Raw genomic sequence first — 18,634 nt, forward strand, 5'->3', positions numbered from 1 at the left:
ATGAGACGAGCTGTTAACACATCTTTATTTGGCAACGATGTGTGCGACTTGTTGAGTCCTCGGAAAAGGCTGTTTACTCACATTATCTCCCGTACTCAGATGTAAAATGAGTACCTGGCGGTTAACAGCGTTCTAAAAAGTGATATCGCCTAAGAGGCATCATGTCTCGTCCAACGTGTTCAGTGGTACTCTTGGCTTGGGACCCATTTTGAGCACGTTCAGTTAAAAAGTTGTATCAAGATAAATAATGTAGGGATTACCAAATTAGTCGTTTGCTTCAATAGAACATTGACACACACGTTGACGATCGATAAAGAAGACACCCCCCCCCCCAAGCTTTTACTTCAAATGTGACCCACCGTCTCCAAACGGTATCATGTCGGATGGACCAGGAGCAGGATATCGAAATTTAACCACAATTATGACACTTGGGGTTAATTTCCATCGCTATGGTGAAGCACGAATATACCATTCTTTCAATGCAAAACGAGGTATTCTTACACTTGTCGATAACACAACGAGCTTGTGAGTATACGATTTTTTCATCGCTTTGTATTTAACAAACGAGTTATTACCCAATAACACAGCGAGCTTGCGAGTATGCGTTATTGCACAATAAAAACATAACGATTTAATAAATGCAAAGAAATGAAAGAATATGTTTATTCTACCCCTCCAAGAAAGATTATTAGATATTTTGTAACCAAATGGTATGGTATTTGTACTTCTATTCGCCATAATTTGTATCTGTCTCCTGATTGAACGATAATTTGACCAAAAACTAAAAACGTTGGATTTGTATTAATGCGCACCAATAGATTATTTAAAATTGACAATCAGCTGTCTTTTACACTGGGGAACCTTGGCAGTCAAGGATTACCAGGCACCAGGAGAAGACAACACTCCAACCCAGCGGGTCCCCAGGTCGCGGATAGGGGAACGCCCTGTAATGGGTTAGCTGCGAATATTCAATAAACAGCCCCGGACAGAATCATGGGAGTACGTTTGGCAAGGCAGAGTACCCATCAGTCACCCTGCTCGGGTCACAGCCACTTGGAGAGGAGATGGGCGCTGCTAAGACTACCAAGCCCAAAGAAAGTTCTCATGGGAAGCAACCAGAACATAATGGTGACACAGGATCGGTCGAGGCCCGGGACAACAACGACCGCTCGTTCCATCGACAATATCCAGGGTAAACGTGATAAATCAGCGACTGGATACAAGAAACGAAAACTACCAACCACAGGTTGGGACTTGGGACTTGGGACTTGGAATGTGAGAACGCTCTACGCTGTGGGAAAAGTAGCCGAGCTAACACATGAATTAAGCCACTATAGATGGGACATCATTGGCTCGCGTGAGGTCGAGGTGGACAGGCATTGGTGAAACTGTGACCACAGAAGGCCACAAAATATGGTACTCTGGGGATGATCGGATCCATCAACATGGAGTTGCATTCATTGTTAAGAAAGAAAACACCAATGCTATCATAGAATGTACCCCAGTGTCCAGCAGGATAATCACCATCAGAGTCGCAGCTCAGAGCAAAAATGTGTCTATAGTACAGGTGTACGCGCCAACATCAGACTACAGTGATGAAGATAAAGAAAAAAAATTATGAGACTCTAGAAGCAACCATTTCCAAGATACCAAAGAAAGACCTCTTAATAGTACAAGGCGACTGGAACGGGAAGGTGGGACCAGACGTATATCCAAACTGGACAGGAACAATATGGCGTTTTAGTATAATAACAACCAATGATAGGGGCACGAGACTACTAGAATTTGCTAAAGCCCATAATTTAACTAATATTGCAAACACTCTCCACCCACACAAAAGAACACGAATAACAACATGGCACTCTCCTGATGGTCAGTTACACAACCAAATTTATTTTATACTGGCTCCACAGAGATTTAAGTCGGGTATAGGTAAGGCAAAGACAAGAACATATCCAGGAGCAGATATAGGAAGTGATCATGATCTTGTTCTCTGTCCACTCAAACTAAAACTTCAATCAAACGTGATGCTGCAAAAACAAGAATGAGGTTTGATGTCGAGAAACTGAAAGATCCAGCAGTTGCTGAAATTTTTGAGGCTGAAGTTGGTGGTAAATTTGCTGCCCTAAGTTTAATAGACAATGATATAGACTCGCTAACTGGGAGCATAAATGATGTACTCCACCCAACAACAGAGAAAGCCCTTGGGAGAAAGACACAGAAGGAAGATAAGAAGACCCTGGGTGACCAACTAAGTTCTTGAGTTATACGACAAAAGAAGGGAATTAAGGACATATAAAGATCAAAACAAAGAAGCGATGGCAAGATATCTGGAAAGTAACAGGGAAGTGATAAAAAATGCGTAAGGCAAAAGAGAAATGGATAGATGACCAATGTTTTGGTATAGACATAAGTATGAGATACGGTGGAAACCTAAGACAAACGTATAGCACAGTGAAAATGTTTACAAATACACACAATGCCAAATCTAATGTAATAGAAGATCAAAATGGAACCTTACTGACCAACAAACAAGATGTTTTGAACAGATGGAAAGATTACTGTGGTGGGTTTTACAATGTAGAACTTAAAACAGACATTACAGTGTTTAGTACAGGAGTGGAACAAAGAGAAATAGACAATACTCCATCAATCCTGAATGAAGAAATAGAGAACACAATTAAGAGCCTAAGTTGCAATAAATCACCTGGAATAGACAACATGCCAGCAGATTTATAAAATATGGTGGAGAGCAAACAGTGCAAGCAATAAAAATTCTATGTCAGAAAATACTGGAACAGAAAACTTGGCCTAAAATTTGGACACAATCGCACTACCAAAAAAGGGAAACTTGAGAAAATACAATAATTATAGAACAATCAGCCTCATTAGCCACCCCAGTAATGTTACTCATCATCCTAAACCGCATCAAAACCAAATCAGAAGAGATACTTTCAGGGGAACAGGCTGGGTTCAGTGCAGGCAGGAGCACAGTTCAGCAGGTGTTCAATAGCCGCATCCTCACTGAAAAAGTCTCCAACACCAAACAGTTTTATATTATAATTTCATTGATTTCAAAAAGGCATTTGACAGAGTGTGGCATAATGGCCTTGGGAACATTCTAAGAAACTTCGACTTTGATGAAGGACTCATCCAAACAATGGAAGCTTTGTATGAACAAGCTTCTAGTGCTGTCCTGTGTGATAACCAACTGGGACACTTTTTTAAAACATCTGTTGGTGTCAGACAGGGCTGCATACTGTTCTCAACCTTATTGGATATATATCTTGAACAGGTAATCCAAGAAGCATTACAGTATCACCAACCTACAGTCTCTATAAGTGGCAGACAATTATGCAACCTACGGTTTGCAGATGATATAGATCTTGTTGCCCACATTGAACAAGAGTTGCAAGAACTTACTGACCACTTACTCCAAGCGGCATCAAGATATGGTATGGAGATCAACACTTCCAAATCAGCCAAGACAATACTAGAAAACAAATTGGCGTGAATGGTGAAACTTTTCAAGAGGTAACATCTTTCAAATACCTTGCAATGCTGCTCATTGATGACGGAACAAGCACGTCGGAAATAAAAGCTAGACTGGGCATGGCTACTGCAGCAATCGTAAGACTAAATAGAATCTGGAAAAGCAACATAAACTTCAAGACAAAGCTTAAACTATTTAGATCTCTGGTACTGTCTGTACTCCTCTATGGTTGTGAGGCCTGGACCATGAATGCTGACACAGAAAGGAGAGTTCGCGCATTCCAGCTCAAAGGCTACCGAAAACTATTCAAAATAACATATTTGGAACATAGGACCAATGTAAGTGTTCTGGACGAAGTAAAAGAACTGGGAGGAAGGCAAGAACCACTACTTGCAATGGTAAAAAGAAGGAAATTGTCTTGGCTTGGTCATCTTGTAAGACACGAAAGCGTATGCAAGACAATATTGCAGCGCACAGTAGAAGGCTGCCGAAGAAGAGGAAGACAGGAAAGTGTGGCAGGATAACATTAAAGATTGGACAGGAGTGACATGGATGGCCCAAGACCGAGATAAGTGGCGTCGAATCGTGAAGTGTGCATCCCGAGATTTCCCCCGACTACCAACCGTTCACGGGATAGAGTGAAAGTGAGTGAGTGTCTTTTACACCTTATTTCACGCCAGTAAATGTGCGAAAATATTGTGCAACCGTTGAATAATATTTTTATTCAAAGTGTTCAAATCATTATTCAACGATTACGTATTTACTAAGAAATGATAGGGTTTTCCAATGAGAGAGGTGCAATAATACAATTTCTTACATTGCAAAACCCGAAAGATCACATGTCTTATCCTTTTTATTCTAAATTCAATTTTTGGGGTCACATTCATCCCGACGGTTGGTCAAAAATATCGATTCGATTATGTGGCCTCCAACTTATTAAAGTCATCCTCTTGCCAGTCCTTAAAACATGACACTTTAGGGTTGAAGTCTCAGCGAGGCAGTGTGCATCAGCGTTATGGTCTTTTCATCGTACCCCGAAATTATCAAATCGACTACCAGTCTCGCATTGTAGCCTTGAACAAGTCACATCGCCCTAATTTACTTTGCAGAGCTGCATTGCGGATGGCGCTTCGATCAGTCAAGTCTTCTCTTCGAATAGACCCTGAAGATAAACTCCCCCCTGGGGATAAATAAAGGGTTTTAGATTTATCTATTTATTTTTTATAACGTGTCAGATTGGGGACTTTGGACTTAAACGATCGCACACTCTGCGGTGCTGCACTGTGGCTGACGCCTGGGTTATTCCAGACTTCTCTTAGAATAGAACCTAAAGGCAAATTTCCCCTTGAGGATGAATAAAGGGAATTCCATTATATTATTATTATTATTATTATTATTATTATTATTATTATTATTATTATTATTATTATTATTATTATTATTATTATTATTATTATTATTATTATTATTATTATTATTATTATTATTATTATTATTATTATTATTATTATTATTTTTTATATTTGTATTATTAATTATTGAATTATATTATTAATTATTAAGTCTGGGGAGATGGTTGCAATTGAATTTAATAGAAGTATGAATTGACGATGTTTCCATTCTTTTTGAGGGAGAATAACGATTATTTCTTACATTACAACAAACTCAAAGTTTCTATTTCTTATCCTTAGAACTCTAATCTCACTTTAAGAGATCCCATTCATCTTGGCAATAGTGTGTATATGTTTGTATGTATGTGTGTGTGTATGTGTGTGTGTGTGTGTGTGTGTTGTACGAGGCGGGGGGGGGGGGGGGGGGGGGAGGTAGGAGGGACGGGGTTTTCGCATTTGATATAAAAGTTTTCTGGCAAATATTAAAAAAGTGATTTGTCAATGTGTGTCAGTACAGAGTGGGGGATGGAATCAGGGCTAATACTCAAATGAAAAAATAAGTGAAATATTGCGTGATGTTTTTCATTTACTGCGATGTGTCCGCCTCAGACCTGTCATCATGCTGTTATTCCACTACACTGACAAACGCCTTTAACAAAATTGGCATGAAAACTTTTACGTCATATAGAGGGAACGATTTTGATGTCACTCAGCTCTTTTTTACTGTTTTAGCCAGCCATTTTATGAGAAGTTCTCGCTAATTTGATTTAATCATACTTTAAAAGGTTAAGGTTACGCATAGTTTTGTGTGTTTGTACGTTATATCCGTCTGGCGGGTACTGTAAGCTTTTTAACTAAACGAATAGCATCAATATAAATTGAATAAAATGGCCTCCAATTGTCAACAATTCTTAAGCCCAAGACTTCAATGAAAGAAGTCATTCAATATATTATGAATTAAATAATATTTTATATTATTTGGCTTAAATGTAAAACCGGTATTTTGTTAGTAGTGTTCTTTGTTTTATACCGAGTAGAATTGATTTAATATGTTTGATAATTTTTACCTGAATCTTCACGATCCGGGGAACACAAAAAAGAGCTATGAAATGAAGCTTACCACGGTTACTACAGCTTTAATAGGGGTCCCGATAGCTCAATTTGAAAAGTATCTCGCTTCACACGCAAAGAGACCAAAATCAATTTCCGGTGCATTCGAGATTTTTTACCCTGTCCACCCAGCTGTGAATGGGTAGTCGGGACAGATACATATGGGGAAAAGTACTTTACGATAAACTAGCATACTATCCAAATGGTATCAAGCAACTGCAATTGGATTCAGCAGTCTGATGTCATGCCGCCCGGCAACGGCGCCCATCTTGGTTCTAAACAAAGAAAATCATTACTTTTTATTTTTCATGTCGGCTAGAACTTTTCATATGTCTTGTGATCAGAATGTGTAAAAGTCAAAACATGATCAAATTTATGTGTTTTTTTTCTCTCCTCTGGATACGCTTTTATGCTCGCCGGAGAAATATTTCATATGGGTGTCCGCCATTGTTCCGATAGTTTAGAGCCAGTGTTACTAAGTTATTAGGAAGGAAGTAACGTTACGACTGTCGAAGAGTATTGTCGGTTTCACGCCATATAATCGAGGATAAACTCCGGCTCCAAGGACCTACTGTCTCTAGAAGACTACAACTGTAAACGGTCAGTAAGCTGTTGCTTGGAACACGATTGAACTAGGCTCCAATGACCTACTGTCTCTAGAAGACTACAACTGTAAACGGTCAGTAAGCTGTTGCTTGGAACACGATTGAACTAGGCTCCAATGACCTACTGTCTCTAGAAGACTACAACTGTAAACGGTCAGTAAGCTGTTGCTTGGAACACGATTGAACTAGGCTCCAAGGACCTACTGTCTCTAGAAGACTACAACTGTAAACGGTCAGTAAGCTGTTGCTTGGAACACGATTGAACTAGGCTCCAAGGACCTAATATCTCTAGAAGACTACAACTGTAAACGGTCAGTAAGCTGTTGCTTGGAACACGATTGAACTAGGCTCCAAGGACCTACTGTCTCTAGAAGACTACAACTGTAAACGGTCAGTAAGCTGTTGCTTGGAACACGATTGAACTAGGCTAATGCAGAGTACCATCCGTCTGATAGAAATCTAGCCCCAGGTACCAAATTGCTATTAGGAATCCAACTCAACTTTCACTTTTGTCATCCTTTGATATTTTTTTAACGTTTTGAATCGAATCTGCTTAAAGGTGGGTAAAACAGTCGGGTAATGACAGTTCCGGTTGTGTGTTAATAAAATCAATGTAATCAGTTGGTATTTTACAGATGATTTTCAAGTATTGTAGACTGATAATTCTTTTGATTCCATTCTGCCCTACTCTGAAAAATCACATTTTTAAAATGCTGACCAGAAACCTCGTTCTTCAAAGATCGATCCATTAAAATGACATTCATCTTGTCAAAAACTCTCAAACCTGGGACTTCCATTAAAATGACATTCATTTTGTCAAAAACTCTCTCGCCTGGGACAATCTATAAAAAGATCCTCATCTCAAAACTGGAACTTCCAGGGAAATCCTAGGTTTGAGAGTTTTTGACAAGATGAGTGTCATTTTAATCGATCGTAATTTTAAGGACGAGTTTTATGGTTAAACATTTTAAATCCGTTTTTTCTCCAAAGAATTGCAGAATTATTGTTAGATTTAAACGACTCTTTTCTTGTCAAAATCTCTTAATCTGGGTAATTCAAGGAATAATACCCGCGTACCCTTTCTTTCATTTCGAAGTTTTTCAGGAACATATCTAACTGTATTCTCGAAATACAATATTTTGGCTTAGATCATTTATTTACGACCGAGACTGTATTACTTTCAAATCCTTATTTCTTCCATTGTTTAGTTGGCCACAACTAGTCATTAAAACTCCAAACACAATTGTGACCCATCGTCATGTAGGAATGAGACCACATGCCAAATATAATTTTAAAGTAAAAATAATTGGAAATATAAAATATCGAGTTTATGGCCATTATGAAACGATATTCGTACTTCTAATTTCAAGTTTCTTATTTCTGACTATAAATTCTATTTTCAGCATCCACCCGATTCAATACCGTTTTGAGACGAATCTTCGACCGGCAAGTGTCGTACACCTAAGTTTTAAAAAATATTAAAATAATTTTATAAAGGTCGGTTTTTGCTTCGTACCCGAAAGGTACCGATTTTGACAACCCGCCGCGTTGTGTGGCCTTAAACAAGTCAGCTAGCCCTATCCATCTTTGAGGCACTGCTCTACGTCTGGCGCCTGAGTTATTCTAGTCTTCTCTAGATAACTCTTAAAGACAAATTTCCTCATGGGGATTTTAAGGGTTTCTTAAAATCTAATGTAACTTGTAATAAAAACAAACATTTTGAGCCATTTTATACCGCTAGTTTGACTTAGGAGAATCTTCAGGAATAAATCGTTTCAATGTCATTTATCCTGAAAGCAGCTGTTAAAATTCTATCAAACTGACGTCAACATGAGTCACTGTATTGCAAGCCGGTCACGTAACAGACGGTAATGGTGTTTGACGCATTCCTCCTTTTTTTTTACTACGTGACACGATTCTAAAATGTTCGACACGATATGTGACCGGGAAACCTGTAGACGGAATGAAGCTGGCGTCACTAGCTCATTGTTTATGGTTTTCGGCCGCCAGTTACAGTTAGGTGAATAGTTCTCACTGAAATCTATCAAGGATGTCTGATGTCAACAGGAATCACCCATGTTGTCCAATTGAGCAAATTTAGGATTATATACTTTAAATGCTTTTGATATAAAGAATACAGAGTGATGTATTAATACTATCGTCAATAAATCATGAAACAAATGAGTAAGAAAACAGTACTTGTCATAATGGAGTCTTAGATAATACAACTCTCGGTCGATTCATGTTTTAAAACCATTCAGAGAACATGCTTTCTTTGTTTCGAATCTAATATCATTTTAAAAGTGGATAGTACAAAACAATAAAGATGTTTGTCTAATATTGGTAATACACCTGGATGTAAAGTTTAAATTTATCTCCTTTTGTAAACGTTATTGTATAAAAAGTGATGAATTGTGATGAATCAATATTATCGTTTAAAAAAAATATTATACGCCGCTCATAACATGTAACTTATACCCTCAAAACGGGTAAACCATAATGCTAGAAATGATACTTTAACAAGTTAACTATTAATTATAGATTTGACCAGAAAACTCGTCCTTCAAATATCGATTTATTTAAATAACCACTATCTTGGCAAAAACTCTAAAAAATCTGGGACATCGCGAGATCGCAGGTTTGAGAGTTTTTGCCAAGATGAGGGTAATTTTCTGACCGCCCCCCCCCCCACCTGTCCACCAGCAAAGATTGGAGAGCTGGGTCTGTTAGATTTGCCGAAATACTAGCGTCTTATCAAAAGAGTAGCGAGCAATTGCTATCGTCAGTTTCACACTATAGAAACAGGGATAAACCCTGGCTCCATGGGCCTGGCCAGGACTACTAGTTCCTTCCGACATAATATCAGTTGAACATGAGGAGTCGCATAGCAGATTTTACACAATTCCAAGTTCTATTTACTCTCGCTTAAAGTCGAGGGGTTTTGAGTGTTCTGTTTTATCCTAGAAAATCAAAAGAAAAGAATCATCTTAAGTAAATTTTTCCTCCTCGTCATTTTCCTCTACACCTGACCTGTCTAACAATAAATTGGCGTTTATACAAACTGGCAATGGGGGACGAAAATGAAGATGAAGAATATAATGTTATACAAAATAACAATAAAGGTCAAAGTTGTGATTTCATTTTTATCAGCATATAGAATTAGATATATTATTATATCGGATGTGATTAAAAACAAATCAGAACGTTCAGAAGCTTGTAATCGCTAGACTTCTGAATGATGCAAGTCTGTAATGTTACCACAATCAAACCCATTTACTGAAATTTATGAACACATTTTTTAAGGTTTAAGAAATGTTAACTCCACGAATGTTTCAATAAACAAGTCGCATATTGCAATATTGAATATCTGAAATAAATACAACCCCACCACCACATTATCTCATTCGTCTGTAGTGTTTCATTCATCCTGTTTTGTTGATAAAGGGGAAACCCGAAACGTCCGTTTTATTTGATTTCTTATATTAAATTGAAGCTTACATTCAATTTCACATTGTTATTTATTACTTCGAGCTTCGAGCAGCAACATTTACATTATTGAATATCTGGGACACAATACTCAAAATTGATGTGATCAGTCAACCCCCCCCCCCCCACACACACACACCCACACACATTTTGCTTTATGACTGTTTGTAGCCTTTTCTTCAATGATTTTATTGATTTTCTAATGTTTAGAATAGTGACTCGATCCCATGCATTTTGAATTGAATCTATTAACTCTGTTTATTAAACCGTTATACGACACGTATAACAAACCAAGTTTGGCATCATTTAATGCTTTGATCAATTGGATTGAAATCAGGAAACGTTGGAGGCGTTTCATCTTTAGAAATACATCGAATGTCATTTTCTCTGAAGTATGACTATGCAGTGTTAGTGTTAACAACAAGTGATATATATATATATATATATATATATATATATATATATATATATATATATATATATATATATATATATATATAATGATTTCAGAGGGTAACGCAATGACCAGAGGAATTTACAGTTTTGTTACGATCATCCATAAGGATTCGGTGCTTGACTCTTGCTTTTTGGTGTTGAGTCCTAAATGAATTATTTTTTCACAAACGACATAAAGAAAGACGAAAACATTTTCGAAAAGATGTTGATATTGATGATAATGATGACAATGATGATGATGTTGTTAAATGTGATGATAATGAAGATGATGATGATGATGATGATGATGCTGATGATGATGATGATGATGATGATGATGATGATGGTGATGATGATGATGATAATGATGATGATGATGATGATGATGATGATGATGATGATGATGATGTGGTTGATGATACCGATGAAAGCTACATAGAATCCATGCTACGACACCAATATAATTGTTACTCACCCATCAAGTGAAGACTAGCAAGTGACAAGTGCTGGAAGTGAAGAGGTGAGAATCGGAATATCGAGTGACCATGACAACAATGAAGCTTCCTCTATTTAAAACAACACAATCATCTTGTTCCTCTTGTTCTCGTCCGTTTTATGGCAGATGATGTGAAACAAACACAATATAACTTTAAAGCAGTATTATTTTGTTTCATTATCGACGACTTATCAGAAGTGAAACCAACCTCTTCTGTCTGGCGATGTAGTGTTTAGCCGTTGGATAAAATTATCGGAAGAAGAAGAAGAAGAAAGAATCGAAAAAAAAATTGAAAAGGAATAAAGATCCTTAGGAGTTGGGAATGATGCTGGTATTCTGCGCGTGACAGTTAAATTCCATTGATCATTATTTTTAGCCGGTGTGGAGGAGGGACACGGGGGGAGTGGAAATCTGGGGAGGAAAAACAAAGAGAGGATGTGTAAAACATTATAGTAAAAATTGGAGCGGGTTGAAGGAATAGGGAAACAGATGAATATATGAATGAATGAATAAATTAATGAGTGAATGAGTGAATGAGTGAATGAATGATTGATTGAAAGAATCGTTGTTTAAATGAAGGAATGATTGAATGAATGAATGATTGAATGGGATAATGAATGAATAATTGATTGAACGAATGAGTGAATGATTGAATGAATGAAGGAATAATTGATTGGTGAATTGAATGAATGAATGATTGAAAGAATGAGTAAATGGTTGAGCCGATAATTATACAGGAATGGTGAAAGAATAAATTTTATTCGAAGATAAAATCTGGACTCGAGCGTAAGAAACGGATGTAAATTGTTGTGGTTATGTTTTATAGATTATGAGTTTATTGTTAAGAGTGTTTGGGATGGCATAATAAATAAGATAATAAATAAAAGGGTAAGTGTTTTATTGAGAATGGGATTCATAGAAAGATACATTTACATTATTTATTAATAGATAAAAGAACATCCACGGATGTACGTGTACGTAGACAGATAGATAAACAGATAGATTGATATATATATATATATATATATATATATATATATATATTATGGAGAAAAAGAAAGATACAAAGACAGATAGATATCTCGTTATATATATATATATATATATATATATATATATATATATATATATATAATAGAAAGAGAGAGAGAGAGACAGAGAGAAAGAGAGAGAGAGAAAGAGATAGATAGATAGATAGAAAGGGAGAAAGAAAGAGAAAGAAGGAAAGAAAGGATGAGAAAGAGAGATAGATGGATAGAGAGAGAGAGAGAGAGAGAGAGAGAGAGAGAGAGAGAAAGAGGGAGAGAGAGAGAGAGAGAGAGAGAGAGAGAGAGAGAGAGAGAGAGAGAGAGAAAGAGAGTGAGAGTAATTATTATGGCTTTTACACAGAATTATGGCAGGACCACACGCACTATATTTCATGTTTAAAAAAATAATAAAATGTATCGAGTTATAATGGCCAAATTGGGGGCTATCCTTGGGTTGAAGTAATTAACACGTGTTTCCTTTGAGGAAAATAGGTAGGTGATCTTTAACAAACTTAATATAAGATAGGCAATCACATGGATTGGAAGCAAAAAATCGCATGTGTTACGTTCTACCTTTTGTAAATTAAAGACTCGTTTCAAAGAATGAAAGAGAAAAAAGAAGAGGAGAACATGTTTAGGTAAGTGGTGATACAATGCAATTTCCATATCGCTGTCTTCTGTGATTTCTTATCTTGTCTTTTATATCTAGATGTCTGAAGTGTCAATGTCACATTCGTTTCATAGTCATTTTCAACTGGTAACAATATTTTAGCCCGTTTGTCAAAATAATTTGCCAAAACCTAATTATCAGTGACAATAAATGCGCTCGTACACCATAAAACTGCCATGTTTGTGATCGGAACTTGTCTAAGAGTTTTGGGAGGATGAGGACCGTTTAATCCATCGATATTTGAATGACGAGTTTTTTGGCCAAAATATTAAATACATGTATTTTCCATTCACGGTAGATTTATTCAGTAATCAAAAATGATAACGAGAATGACTTGCTCTGCCATACTTTGACAAAATGCATTTTAAAAAATTAGACAGAAAAACGTTAACCTCTAATATAGGTGAAATACGATGCATTCCTGCAGCTTGTTAAAAGTGTCAAAGTTATACATTAGGGAGCAGGCACTGGTGTAAAAGTTTGCACGGAACAGTGTCATACAAAGCAGGAAAGAAAAATACCAAAAAAAATAAAAATAAATAAAAATATCCCAAGAAAATCAGCCTGCCGCAACTTGGACTTCGCGAGGTCCCAGGTTTGAGGGTCATTTAAATCGATCGATGTTTGAAGAACGAGTTTTCTAGCCAAATTTTTCAATACGTGTTTTTCCAGAGTACGGCAGTTAACTGGTTAAGCATAGTTCATGCAACCGCAAACAAATTCCATTTCAATGGAAGATGTCAATCGGAAGTCTGGATCATTAAATGCCAGATTAGCTAGGTTATGTCATTGATTCTTACAAGTCAAATAGCAAAATAACAACTGCTTCAGATTGTCAAAAAATATGAGCAACAATATAGGATTCTTTTATTTCATTGTATTTATTAAACATTTATTTTTATCGTGCCGAATAACACTACGAGCTTGTGAGTACGCGTTATTGCACAATAAAATTTTAAGGAGTTAAATAATTACAAAGAACTGAAAGAATACGTTTATTCCACCCTCTTTGTGAGATATATTAGACTTATTTGGCCCAAAAACAGAAAAAAAAAACGTGGATTTGTATTCATGCACACCAAATAATTATTTTTATTTGCCAATCGGCTGTCTTTTACACCTTATTTTAACCAATAAAATGTGCGAACATAATAGTCTGCAATCGTTGAATAACATTTTTATTCAACGCGTTCAAACCATTATTCAACGATTAAGTATTTACTAAGAAATGATAGGGTTTTCCAATGGTAGTGGTGGAATACGTGTTTTGTGCTGTGGTAAAGTCAGTGAAAAATATGAATGTAATGTCACCATGGTTGCATTTTGACAGAACACTCAAAACTTAAAACTAAGTCTAACTAGTTAACTGACCACGTATTTTAATATTTGGCCAGAAAACTCATCCTTTAAATATCAATCAATTTAGATGACCCTCATCCTGGAAAAAAACTGTCAAACTTAGGACCTAGCGAGGTCTTCAATGAATCTCAGGTTTGAAAGATGTTGCTAACATGATGGTCATTTAAATCGAACAATATTTAAAGGACAAATTTTCTGGCCAAATTTTGAAATACGTGTCTTCCCAGAGTACGGCATTTAAGAGATTAAAAACAAGATACAAATCAAGCCTCGGTACAATCCAAATGTGACGCCTAATTCACCCTGATATAATATCGCTTTGTAAAAGTGAGTCACAAATTCTAGAAAGGTACACGAAAAACAAACTTTACTATGAGACAGAAGCAATATAATAATACAATAACATTTCTGCCGTACTCTGAAAAAAAACCATGTATTTAAAATTTTGGCCAGAAAACTCGTCTTTCAAACGCATATCGATTAAAATGACCCACATCTTGATTATCTCTCAAGCCTGGGAATTTGGTGACGTATCGAAGTTCCAGATTTGAGACATTGGACAAGATGAGGGTGAGAAAAACAAAACAACAGATAACAAGATTTTTTTGTGAAGAGAAAAAACAAGATACAACACCGATCCATTTGAAGGACGAGTATTTTGGCCAAAATTTCAAAAACGTGTTTTTCCAGAGTACTGAACTACCATGGCAGGATTTTAGTAAACGAAAATATAAGGGCATTAATAAATGAATCTGATAAGTCTGAATTTGGCAAATTTCAATAATAATAAAAATAATAATAATAATAATGATGATGATGATAATAATATAATAATAATAATAATAATAATAATAATAATAATAATAATAATAATAATAATAATAATAACAATAATAATAATAATAATAATAATAATAATAATAATAATAATAATAATAATAATAATAATAATAATAATAATAGTAATAATGATAATAAAAATAATAATAATAATAATAATAAGAATAATAATAATAGTAATAATAGTGATAATGATAATAAGAATAATGATGATACGCAAGAAATCTAAAAGTCTTAATCTACGTACACAAATTTGCAGGTCTGATAGATGAACGCAATTGTGGGATTTTTAAAAATAACGTTGTAGTTATTTGCGTCCGCTGGAAAGCATTTCCATCAGTACAACAATGAGACCATAACAATAATTTGGGTTGTCAGACTTGAAATTGAAAAATGAAAGACTAGGTAGTTGGATAGGGTAAAGGACGATATGAAAAAAAACTGGGTCTGGAGGAGGAGGTTGCTATGAACCGAGATGCATGGAGATGTAGCATTCATTATGGCAACCCTTCAGAATGCGGGATAAGCTGAAAGAAGAAGAAGAGGAGGAGGAGGAGGAGGAGGAGGAGGAGGAGGAGGAGGAGGAGGAGGAGGAAGAAGAAGAAGAAGAAGAAGAAGAAGAAGAAGAAGAAGAAGAAGAAGAAGAAGAAGAAGAAGAAGAAGAAGAAGAAGAAGAAGAAGAAGAAGAAGAAGAAGAAAATTGAAAATCAGTTCACATCGATTTTTATCAATTCATTAAAGATACAAGCTCATGGGTCTTTTTGATTTCTCTATCGAAATCCATTTTTGAGACTGCATGTAAAAGGATTATGTTACAAGGAAAAGAAGTAATTTAGTACGTAGTCTTAAATAATTAGTGCTATTTAATTGCCAGTTACTACATAATGTTACATCCCTGGTTGATTCTAGATAAGTCTGATTTGAGTTACACTGATGACACTTATGTAAAAACCCCCACATAAACCATTTTATTTCATAAAAGAAAAAAAGGATGCAAATTTGTTTTTCAATGAACGTTTAACTGCACTTTATATACTTTTAAGCCACATTTCAACGAATTCTATTTTACTTATTCCTATATCTAATTTTCTATCGGGAGCGATTATTTGTACAAAATTGCCTAAATAGCCATAGGGTTATTTAAGCAATTTGGCCAAAATAGCCGGAGAATTGTATTGCTAATGTGGCTAAATCGGCTTAGTATAAGTAGGGCAATATCATAATAAAAAATTTTAAAAACAAAGACAAAAAAGGAATAAAAATGTAATGCGGCTACCATAATATTGATTAAAATACTGCATTACTAAAAACAAAACAACCCCCCCCCCCCAAAAAAAACCGAAAAAAACAAACAAACAAACAAACAAACAAAAACAACAAAACAAACAAACCCCGAAGACAACCAAACAAACAAACAAACAGATGGCAAGAATCCAAAATTCACAAACACAACAAACAAAAAACAACAAAGACAAATATAAGAAAAAAATCGTATTCGATTACTCATAATCATTGTGAATTTGTGAATGGCATATTTTTCCTTCTAATTATTTTTTAATTTTTAATGTTGGTTGCAACTACTTCATACATTATATTGATTATACAAACTATCATAAATATGTATTGCTTTGTAGTTTTAACTTAAGTCACCCTATATTGTGGTTCTTAGCGATGACTAAATCCGCTCTCCCATTGGTTGAATTTTCACATGACCTTAATATCCAAAACGATGTCTTAGAGTCATCTGGGCAATATTGTCCAAATAATCACTTCGTTTTCTGTTATGTGTAGGAGAGTCGACCACTCCCTTTCTCCTAGTGCAAACGCCCCCTCCCTCAATCATTTCAAATTCCTCTTTTTTCACACTTATTATTCCAGTCAATTTTTAGAACGACTCTAACAAATTTGGTTATATTGGTATCGATACCGGACGTAGGTTATTAGATGTGCCTTGTTTAACCTGTGAACTATCGCACTCTGAAAAATGTATTTAAAATGTTGGCCAGAAAACTCGTGTTTCAAATATCGTCGTTTTAAACGACCCTTATCTTGACAAAAACGCTCAAACCTGGGTCCTCGCGAGGTTAGTTAACTGGTTTATACTAATTACAGTAAGTAGTACTGGGCAGTAACTGTACACTGTCAAACCCCACTTTTTCATTTTGGCCTGAAATAATTTTATTTCGAGAATCGATCGATTTAAATGACCTTCTTTTGGCTATGAGTCTCAATATCTAACTTTTATGAAGCCTCGAGTTTGAGATTGTTTTGACATGTTGAGTCTTATATCGATCTGAAGTAAAACTTTTCTAGATAAAATGAGGAAAAGGTGTTCTATCGGTGTTTAGAGTATATGATATGAGGTTATTTCTAACGGTTTAATAGATTCAATTTGAAAGGAAACAACACATAGATAAGTTTTAAAATAAATTTCAAAATCATTAAATGTAATTTTTAAATAAGAGAAAAGAGAACAAGCAAATAACGACTACGTTTTCGGTTCTCGCAAAGATAATGACGATACGATGAAGAAGAGTACAATAATAATAATAATAATAATATAATAATAATAATAATAATAATAATAATAATAATAATAATAATAATAAAATATAATAATAATAATAATAATAATAATAATAATAATAATAATAATAATAATAATAATAATAATAATAATAATAATAATAATAAATGTAAAGAGAAATCTGAAAAAGGGAGGTAACGTCAAAGAAAAGGAACATAATAAAACGATTTATAAAAATAAGCAAAAACATACCAAAACAAAACAAAAAACAACAACATAAAACAAAAAACAAAAAGAAAAAGAACTCTTCGAATAAAAATTACAAAATGAAGGAAACGAAGCAATGGAGGGCTGTTGACCATTGCACTTTCAACCCGAGGGATCGAATTTGAATCCCACTTTCGATATCTCGTACTTTTGAAAATCTTAGCGCAGGACCGTTAAAATTATTTAAGCTTAATTTGTGCTAGCCGTTATCAATTCGATCTTATCTCGAAATAGACCATAAATGCAATTTTCCAAGAAAGAGTGTTATCCTTTGAAAGTTTTATTTTTTGCATCGAGCGAAAGCAAACGATAAAAATAAAATGTTCTCTTGAATTAAAAGATAAATAAATGAACATTTCAAAAGTACCACAAAACTGCACTGCAAATTTCACTAAAAATTTCACTTGATTGTTAAAAATCACTTATTGTATCAAGCAACAAATTAAAAAGAAATAACTAAACTATACATTTCCTATAAAAACGCACCAAGGAATTGAACTTAATATCTACTTATAAACAGCAACACATAGTCATATCACAAAAAGATACTTAGGGTAGACAAACAAACGTTCTGAACGTAGCCAAAAAACACACACGGAACCACACACATACAAACACACAGAGACACACACGCACACACACATTTATGGACGCACGCAAATCACTAAAATAAACAAAGCCTTACATTTAAGAAATTTTAAATGCAAAAATAAAACAAACATTACAACAATAAATAGGAAAAAAAAGAAAATACAAAAAAGTAAAAAAGAAAAGAAAAAATATGAGAAAATGTACATTAAAGACATGATTTCAATACCAAATGTGACTTACCGTGTGAAAAAGGTATTATGTCAGGATGAAGTAGGTAGTAGGAATTGCAACCACAGCCAAGGAATTGAAACTAGGGGATAGTTTCGGTGATTATGG

The 18,634-nt window shown here is 35.1% G+C and overlaps 1 long non-coding RNA gene across 1 annotated transcript in view; it reads right to left on the reverse strand.

Annotated features, from left to right (window-relative positions):
* The window catches only part of LOC144964355 (uncharacterized), an 82,771-nt gene that overhangs the window by 63,520 nt on the left and 617 nt on the right, over positions 1–18,634 (reverse strand). Inside the window, exon 2 of the long non-coding RNA XR_013643817.1 lies at positions 10,996–11,427. This is a non-coding gene — a long non-coding RNA (uncharacterized LOC144964355). The remainder of the gene's footprint in view (positions 1–10,995; positions 11,428–18,634) is intronic.

This window comes from Berghia stephanieae, chromosome 1, assembly GCF_034508935.2.
Source record: "Berghia stephanieae isolate SIO BIC M18660-M18661 chromosome 1, UCSD_Bste_1.3, whole genome shotgun sequence".
Lineage (NCBI taxonomy): Eukaryota > Metazoa > Mollusca > Gastropoda > Nudibranchia > Aeolidiidae > Berghia > Berghia stephanieae.